The sequence below is a fragment of the Amblyomma americanum genome, chromosome 4 (assembly GCF_052857255.1).
Source record: "Amblyomma americanum isolate KBUSLIRL-KWMA chromosome 4, ASM5285725v1, whole genome shotgun sequence".
Classification (NCBI taxonomy): Eukaryota; Metazoa; Arthropoda; class Arachnida; order Ixodida; family Ixodidae; genus Amblyomma; species Amblyomma americanum.
The window spans coordinates 213603076-213612884 of NC_135500.1; the positions used below are offsets into that span (position 1 = coordinate 213603076).

General features: G+C 48.8%; 1 protein-coding gene across 1 annotated transcript in view; it reads left to right on the top strand.

Annotated features, from left to right (window-relative positions):
• LOC144129284 (eukaryotic translation initiation factor 4 gamma 2-like) overlaps positions 1 to 9809 on the top strand; it is a 176328-nt gene that overhangs the window by 130837 nt on the left and 35682 nt on the right. The window lies entirely within an intron of this gene.

A 9809-nucleotide genomic window follows, 5' to 3' on the forward strand; every position in this document is an offset into this window, starting at 1 on the left:
AGGTTGTTGTTTAAAACGAAGACGTTTCGGCTTCCGTATATGAAGAAAAAAGGAACGCCGACCAAAAGGTTGTTTAAAACGAAGACGTTTCGGCTTCCATACGGAAGCCGAAACGTCTTCGTTGTAAACAACAACCTTTTGGTCGGCGTTCCTTTTTTCTTCATACATAGCATTATATCTATACATTATCTGTTACCCGAGTTCGTTAATTGTTTCATTCCCAGCACTACAGCAGAGTTGACAGCAGAACGTAAACGTCTCGTGCCGAATTCGAGCACATACTACCTTACTGAAATAACCTCCACCTTGGTGGTTTCCCCTAAACCATTCGCCCCGCACCGTTTTCGCTTTGAGTTGATCAGTTCGGCCTCGCCCTACCCCCTGCTGATAGAGCGACTTCCCTGGATAGGCAGGGACGTGTGGCCCCTGGAGCAGGGCGAATTTTTCTCCAACTGCAAAGTTTCTTATTAAGTGTGGCTTTCCTTTGTAGCCGTATCGCTTTGCTCAAGTGCTAATTAGTCATTACTTTGAATTGCTGCTTAACCTGCAGTTTAACATGCAACGTTTCTGAGACAATAACAGCAATTACCACAATGCTACCATAGCATTTTGTGTTGGTTCGCTATGGGACAGGTGAAGTAAGATGAGGCCCTTGTTGATTTGAACAAGAGGACACTTCAGTTTTAAAAGGATTCAACCCAATTTTTGTTTTCAGTAAAATTTGACTGCTTTTTTTTTTGCTATATTGAGTCGTTCACTCGGCTTCCAAAGACATGTTTTTTGTTGAATTTGGAACTGAAGATGAGATATTTTTTCCTGAACTCGATTCAAATTTGTAACGTTGAGAAGGACGTTTGGAGAATTAAGGACTCCGTGATCCCCGGTGGGAAGTGAATGGCGATGTAGCCTATAGTAGGATACAACTTAGAAAAACAGCAGTTGTTAACAGTGGGCCATGGTCCGCGGCGTACTATGTTAGTCTGCTGGCCGATCACAACAGTAAACGAAGACAACTTTTTAACGTTTCACTAATTAAGCTAGCCAGATGTCAAAATTCTAGTGCTTGTGATTTTTCTGGCAATTAGCTTCTTTTAACGTAAAAAGAAAAGTTTGAACAACAGACTACTTTTTCGCGCGAGAACGGCCGCTGGCGTTGAATCTCGTTCTTTGGCTTTTTATGGTTTATGAAAGCTCAGTTTTCAATTAGTCTTCTTGTCATTTGGAATCAGTCGACATAGGCCATCTTCAGTTTGTCGTCAGTCTTTTTAAAGGCCACACTGGCTAACTTCTTTCTTAGCACTAGCTGACAAACAGTCCCGCAAGGAAAGTAGGCAAGATGGGCAGAGATAAGGAGGAAGGAAAAAGAAAAAAATATGCATGTGCGATAACCAGCGAATGCAAACAAAACGGCATGTAATATGGGGGACAATATTGTCCAGGACGCGCGGCAAGCGATTTTGGCTAATAGCTGCCATGATTGTTAACGATCACCTGCTATGACCAGCACAAACAACACCACGCGAATCCGACTTTCACCTCGACAAGTGTGGCCTCCAGCCAGCGGCTAATCACAGAGCTATCAGCTTCGGTTCCCGATAACGCGTCCTGGGGACTTTTTGGTCTGCGTCATTAGCATATATCTATTGCGAAATATGGACACGTACGTAGAATTGTTGCACAGCTAAAGGTTGCCACAGCGGTTGTAAACGCCTGAAATCGTGCGTCATGCGTAAATTAACGACTGTTTCGCAACTGGTGCTTGCACGACTGTAGACTGGTGCAGACGTTATCATTGCTTGGATTTGAGCACGAGCCCTGTGCAGAGAAACTCAGACAAGCTGTTTCCAGTTCAGCCATGGTGTAGCTACTGTGACTCGTTCTCTTCCAATTCCGGCCGTCCTCTTGAAACGCTTTGTAATGGGATGCGACAATGGTTATGAGAGGCTGTTGCGGTTCCCTTCATATGCGGCGTTTGATATCAAAGTAGCTTGGCAGGCAGGCGCTAACCGATTCTACAAAGTAGTGCTGGGAATCGCTTCTTCCTAGCGACAGCTTGCTCAATTGTAAGGTGCTAAACATATCCTCGCGTTGATTAACAGAGGGAACGGAACGAAGTGCGGGTCAGCATTGATGGGAGGCCTTATTTCCTTAAAGCGCGATACTGCTCGAAAAGTTCACAACTTAATGGTCTCAATCGAAAGTATGGCAAGCAACTTCGTGACCTTGGGATAGGCTTTGTCTTTCTTATCTCTCAAAGAAACTACGTTTATTTTATGATTGCTCAATATTCCAGTGTCGTTGCTACGATAACTGATCTTGCAGCCAAGAGAATTGTAATATCCCATCGCGTACAATCAGGACGCATTCCTCCAAAGACGCCGGCTGATAGCCAAAGGCTTGCCAACCTCGATTGTTTTACCGGGGCATTAGCCACCCTTTTGGTGCGAGGTATTACGAAGTCGCTTGCACTAATTCTAGACTAATTCTAGTCTAAGGCAGCTTGGATGTCCAAGAAAACAGCAACCGCGGCGTATGCTCACAATGGAGATACGCTGTTCAGATGAAGGTACAAGGGCAGTGACATTATTGATTGATGACCAGTTTGCCCATATCTAAGACATTGGCTTTTAAAGAGCATCAATGTCTTTTTATCGCCGTTGGAAAGGTCCACACCCAAATTCCAGGACCACAATCTATATCTTTTTTTTTAACTTGTTCTTCACTTCTGTCCATCTCTTCCGCACTCTTTTTACATCTTCTTCCGCCCCAGTCTGAGTCTCCTACGAAGGGTAGCATGTCTACGAGATAAGCGCAGCGGCTAAAATGTGTGCCCTTTACTTTCCGAGCTGTCTCTTCTCATCTGTTTCTGTTTTTACGGACTCAAGTGTCCGGGCAACAGGTAGCCGAACAGAAGTAACGCCAGTAGATTGCTTACATTCTTACAATATAATTTTACTTTTTACAGTACCGCGTAAAAAATTTAACATAGCTTCAAATTTGCTGTGCTTACAGTCTCAATTTGGGCGTCGATTGTAAGGCTGCCAGCCGTGTACATAGATGTTACCGTCCTTTATTATAGGTCAGAAAGAAATGGCAGATGCTTTAATTCCGTGGTCCCTAATTGCAGATCATATGCAGATTACAGGAAAAATGTTGTTGTTAAGGAGAAATGGTATATTCTTGACTGCGACCTTTTAGTGACATTGAGAACTGAATAAAAGACAGGTTCTACGTGGTGAATTTATAAAGCGGCTAGAGGTAATTGCTTGTGTACTGCCCCTAACTAGCCACGAACGTAGTTAGAGACAACAGGCGTTACCTTATACCAACAAGAATTCCCTTCCTCACGCAGAGTAGCATGTCAACGATTTTTAAGCGCCGGCTAAATTCGCAAGAAGACAGATAGGAGGTCTCTTTCAGGTCCGTTAAAAGTAACGAGAAAAACTCGCGACCGTCGCTGAGCCTTTGTTGAGAATTAACTCAGATCTATAAGTGATTTCTTTTTCTTTCTCTTCAAGTTTTTTTTTAAATTCCAGCGCTTGCATCTCACTCAGGGTTCAGCACATGTTCGCGGACGCATATATGTGCATGACGCGGCAGACATTTCCGTGATGAAGAACGTAACGTCCGTGCCTTTGCGAAGCTGTTCGCCCTGTAGAAGGGGCGGTGTTTTCGTTGCTTTCTATGAAAAGCGCTGCTACGTCATCACTGTTTTGCCGCTGCTTTCGAGCTTCTGTGTCGACAAAGCCTACACGCGCTTGAATAAGTGCTCAACTTCACGCTGTGATATGTATATGAACGCGACAGAGCAACTGTTTCCAAATAAATGAATTGCAAACGCGAACGTTTGTTATTCAGTCACTGCACTGTGGACGAAAGCACGTCTGCGTACCATGCAACGTGCCAATGGTGAATGCAGACATACAGTTCAGCGGTGCTGTACAAGACTGGGTTCGTGCTTGTCGATATCTACAAAATATTTATTTTTTGTTTTATTCTGTGGTCAGTGCAGCCACTGCTCCCCTGAAGTTTGGAGAAGCTTACGAAAGGGTTCTTCACAAGAAAGGCTATGACCACAGGACAGAAACATGTTGTGCATCGTTAGGATTGTGCGACGCCATCTCTGTCATCAGTCCGGGGCCCTGATGCACATAGAGCTTCCAAGTCACAATCCATTGTCAACCGTGATCAGGCCAAGTCATACTGGGTAGGAACGCATCTGATACCAGGCTGGAGAATCTTATATTACTGACACTCCATCAGACGTTTATGTTTTACAACGCTCTATTTGCCCGTTTCTTGGGGCATTCGCTTAGGACATGCAAGCGACGACTACTGAGTGTGCAGTTTACGCAGGCGACTGTTGTTATGCCCGGAGTACATTTTAAACTCGTTCGAGCCCTACGCTCTCTCGCCATTTGTGCGTTTTTCTCCCAACTCGCGCCCCACCGTCACTGCCGTAAAACATTTAAAGCTTTTCGTACAGCGAAAGTTGTGGTGTTTTTTAATGCGAGAACATTAGGAGCCTCATCGAGTAATGGTTTACAGTTTATAGGGGTTTTCGCCACTCAACTAGCATGGTCCGGCCGGAGAGGGGACGAGGAGGATGGTGGTGGTGGTGGTAAAAACATTTATTAATTATAGAGAGAGGTGTTGGGGTCCGTGACCTGAAGGGTCACGCCCTTACAACCACTAGGTGGGGATGCCTAGTCAGGCACCCCATTGGCGGTTGCCGCAGCCCGGGCACGCTGCGTTAAGGCCCTTTGGGCCTGGAGGGTGCAGCAGCCGGACAGGGTCGCCTCCCAGTCCTCTCGGGTGGAGTTTGGGATAGGGGGTAGGGATGGGTTCTGCTGGCAGGCCCACACCATGTGGTAGGTGTCCGACACTTCCCCACAGTGTGAGCACCGCCCGTCGAATTGAGGATTGAAATGCTTTAGAGTTGCCGGGCACAGCATCGTGTTAGTGAGCAGGCGCAGGAGTACCCGCTCGTTGGCCTTCCCCAGCCCTTTGCAAGGAGTGGGAAGAGTTTGGTGGGTGGATTTGTAGTAATCGCATATTTCCTTAAAAGTGTAAACCGGATTGAAATCGGAGTCCTGGTCATCGTCGGGTCCCGAGGGAAACGCCCGGAGAGAGAGAGCGCGGGCGGCGGCGTCGGCTGCTTCGTTTCCGTGGAGGCCTTGGTGACCTGGAGCCCAAATAATAGATCGGTGCGCAGGATCGGAGTCTCGGCTACAATTTTGATAGATGCGATAAGCCAGGGGAGTAGCCCACCCTTGCTCGACGTTTCGACAAGCCCCTCGCGAGTCGGTGATTATGTATTTGGAGGAGGAGTCGGAGGCTGCCAGGGCGATGGCGACCTCTTCTGCGTGAATTGCTGACTGGGCCTTGAAAGTAAGGGCGTCTACTGTTTTGCCCTCGTAGACGACCGCGGCCGTGTACCATCCCTTGGGGTCCGGGCCGGAGGCGTCCACGTAGAAGACTCCTGGTTTATTCCCAAAATGGCGGTCCAAGGCTTCCGCCCGCGCCTGGCGCCTGCCATTATGGTCCTCTTTGGACATGTTGGTGGGGAGAGGCCGCACGTGGAGGGCGCGTCTCCAGTGTACGGGAAGGCGGCATCTCTCCTCTGTGAATTGGGTGTGCTGGATGTGAAGTCGGGCTAGAAGGCGGCGACCCGACCCTGTCTTTGTGAGACGAGTGTATTGGTTGGTGAGCTGGGCCGCCCGAAGCTCCGGCGACAGCGCTGCGAAGCAGACACTGAAATCTTTATACAAGTATTTACATTATGTGCAACTGAGGGCAACTGAGAGTGTGTCTCAGGAAAAGAGTCGCGATGAGAGGGAGTTTCTCAGCCGTACTGGGTGCCGAGTTTTATATGGTTTTCCTTCCCTGAATTCCCTAGATGGAGGCCGTGCCTGCTACCCGCCGCGGTGGCTCAGTGGTTAAGGCGCTTGTCTATTGAGCCGGAGTACCCGTGTTCGAACCCGACTGCGGCGGCCGCGTTTCGATGGAGGCGAAACGCTAAAGGCGCCGGTGTTCTATGCAATGTCAGTGCACGTTAAAGATCCCCAGGTGGTCGAAATTATTCCGGAGCCCTCTACTGCGGCACCTCTCTCTTCCTTTCTTCTTTCACTCCCTCCATTATCCCTTCCCTTACGGCGCGGTTCAGGTGTCCGCCGATATTTGAGACAGATGCTGTGCCATTTCTTTCCCCTGCAAAAAAACAAAACAATTTTCCAATTTTCAAAATGTAAACGATGTCGAGATCTGAGCCTTTACCCGACCGCGGCGGCTGCGTTTTCATGGAGGAAAAACGCCAAGGCGCCCGTGTGCTGTGCGATGTCAGTGCACGTTAAAGATCCCCAGGTGGTCGAAATAATTCCGGAGCCTACCACTGCGGCACCTCTTCTTCCTTTCTTCTTTCACTCCTTCCTTTATCCCTGCCCTTACGGCGCGGCTCAGGTGTCCAACGATATATGAGGCAGATACTGCGCCATTTCCTATCCTCAAAAACCAGTTATTATTATTATTATTATATTATTATTATTATTATTATTATTATTATTATTATTATTATTATTATTATTATTATTATTATTATTATTATTATTACAGCGTCCTTTCCTTTCGTCAAAAAATTAGCTGCGGTTCAACTACTGGTGATTCTAGTTAGAGAGCGAAAGCTGCAGTGTATCAGGTAAGTAGACGCGGCTTGGCCTCTAACGCTGAATGCGTTCCGCACACTGGATAGTCAACGAGGCTACGCTGGAAGGTGGCGGTTAAATTAATGGTTGATCGCGAGTGGTTGGTCACCCAGTGAACGCTGGGGCTTAGTGGCTTAGCTCGGCTATGCCAGGATATACGTAGCGAACGCTAAGGCATAGCATGGTCAGCCTTGGCTAATCTTGATTGCAAGTCCAGGTTAGCCTGGTTGTCTAGCTATGTTGTCGCATTAAAGACGACACAACTGTGGTTGTGGCGCACGCGAGCTCTTCTTTTCAGTCCTCCGACATGTTATCAGGCACGCGACGCAGCTGGCGAAGCGAGCGGAGGCGACCGCAACGACGAGGAACGCGGTGTGACGTCATACCAAACGGCGGCGGCGGCGAGCCGCGCGGTGCGACGTCGTGCCAGATGGCGCGGCGAGCGCGAAAAGCACAGTAACCGTCTGACATATCTCGGTGAACACCCTAACCGCGCCGTAAAGGAAGGGATAAAAGAGGGGGGAAAGAAGAAAGCGAAAACTGAAAATTGAAAGTTGGATTTTGAGGAAAGTCGCGGCACTGCGCAGCGGCAGAACACCTGTGGCTCGGTGCATCGCCTCCTCTATGCTCGGTGCTACTAGTGTCGCATGCGCATTTGTGACTATATACAGGGAGCGAGAGAGAGAAATGCGTCGTGTGCCGTCACTGCTTCTCGCGCGTGCGCAGCACGGCTCTCCAGGAATCACGCGAAACTGCTCAACCTGCGGCCAGTAAAGCTTTCGCTTTAAAAACGTTTCCTTTCCTCAAAACACATGCTCTCGCGGGGTTGAGGTGTCCACCGAGATGTCGAGATCTGAGAGCTACTGCACCCTTTTCTTTCGTCAAAAACGTTTCCTTTTCTCAAAATACACGTCTTCGCATTCCTGCACGTAAGCAGACTTAAGTGCCCTCAGAATTTTTTCGCAGCCCTCCACTACGGCACCTCTATCTCTATTCCTTCTATTCCTCTTCCTTCTTTCACTCCCACCTTCATCCCTTCTCTTACGGCGTGATTCGGGTGTACAGCGAGATGCGAGACAATTACTGCGCCATTTCCTTTCCTGAAAAACCAATTTTCCAATTTTCCGGGCTGCTGCACGATGAAACTAATCACGCTCACAACCTGTAGACATTTCTTATTGTGTAAATAGTCTGTGTATATTACCTCTCCCCCTAACCTCTCTTCCTGTCCCGTCACTTAGTTCATTTCATTTCTCCATTCTGCCTGCTATCCTTTAATTCCGCTGCCCAAGCTCAGGTGCTTCAGTATTGATGGCAGATGTCGGGGCTAGCAAAAGCCTTTTCCTTCCTTCTATTATTATTTTAATAAAACCACTTACTACTACTACTACTTTCCGGGCCTGCCGAAGAAGGCGTGTCCTGAAAGTTTCAGTGGCATACCAGGGTTTAAACCCGACCGCGGCGGCTACGTTTTTATGGAGACAAAACGCTAAGTCGCCCGTGTGCTGTGCGATTTAAGTGCACGTTAAAGATCGAAATTATTCCGGTGGACGGCACCTCTTTCTTCTTTCACTCCCTCCTTTATCCCTTCCCTCACGGCGCGGTTCAGGTGTCCGCCGATATATGAGACAGGTACTGCGCCATTTCTTTTCCCCCAAAACCCATTGTTATTATTATTATTAAAAACCAATTTTCACTTATCACACACTCTCACCTTAGGGACACACCCCCGTCACGTGTTGAGCTTGAGAGGAGGATGCCATCTACGTCGCGCAGATTCCGGAAGGTCCGCGAATGGCGTTCCCATGGTTTGCAGGTGGACGCACGTGTTCCTCATCAGAGCAAGGACCAGGCTACGCGCAAGGCCACGCGGGCTGGGGAAACCGCTCGCCGTCAACATTTTTGAAGACGGATTCCGCTGTCAGGCGCATGATGACTATAGTGCCTGTAAGGACCGATCCCTTACGGACTGACCCAAGCATACCTCCTGTCCCCTATATATCCAATAAATGTTTTCGCCACCACCACCCATCTGACACCCGGGTCCTCTCGGGAAGGTGAGTTACGGCTGGCATTGGCAGCTATCTTCGTCCTGCAGATGAGGGTGCCCTGGCAGAGCTGCGCTGGCTGCTTTCAGCGGAGGATGGCAATGTCGAGAGTTGACCCCACGTCGCCTTTACTGACTCATCGGCAGCCCGTGGGAGAGTCCGCTGCAGCCCCGCTGGCTTTCCCTCAAGACGAAGGCCATGTGGGAAAACTTATGGTTGGGCATCAAATTATGGTTGGACATCAAATTTGGTCCAAATCGGCCAAGGTCAATCTGTCAAACTCAATCTGTTGCTATGTTGTGCTTCTCAAGGTTAAACCAAGGTCAAATTAAGCATGGAATAGTGCACGGGAGCGACTTTCGCCTACCGCTCTAAAGGAAATGGCAATCGACGCCCCCAATCGCCGACCGAAAGCGGCACGGAGCAAAGATCTCCAGGTGGTCGAAATTATTCCGGAGCCCTCCACTACGGCACCTCTTCTTCCTTTCTTCTTTCACTCCCTCCTTTATCCCTTCCCTTACGGCGCGGTTCAGGTGTCCAACGATATATGAGACAGATACTGCGCCATTTCCTTTCCCCAAAAAAACCAATTATATAGCTGGGATTGGACTATCGATAGGGTCCCTAGAAATACCTGTCCCTAGGGGTCCCTCGAAATATTTCTAGGGACACTACTATCGATAAATGAGCGGGCCGACAGCTGCCGCCGAATCGGCAAAGCGGGCGTGGCAAAGCTCAGAAACCGAAACTACAACTAGGCTCACCCCTTTGGGAAACTCATGCGAAACGCAAGTAGGATTTGAATGCAAGTAGGCTTTCCCGAATGTCTAGTTGACCAAAACTAAATACTCGCCGCGGTGGCTCAATGGTTAAGGCGCTCTTCTACTGAGCCGGAGTACCTGGGTTCGAACCCGACCGCAGCGGCCGCGTTTCGATGGAGGTGAAACGCAAAAGGCGCCTGTGTGCTGTACGACGTCAGTGCACGTGAAAGGTCCCCAGGTTGGCGAAATTACCGAAGCCCTCCACTACGACGTCCCTCATAGCCGGAGTTGCTTTGGAG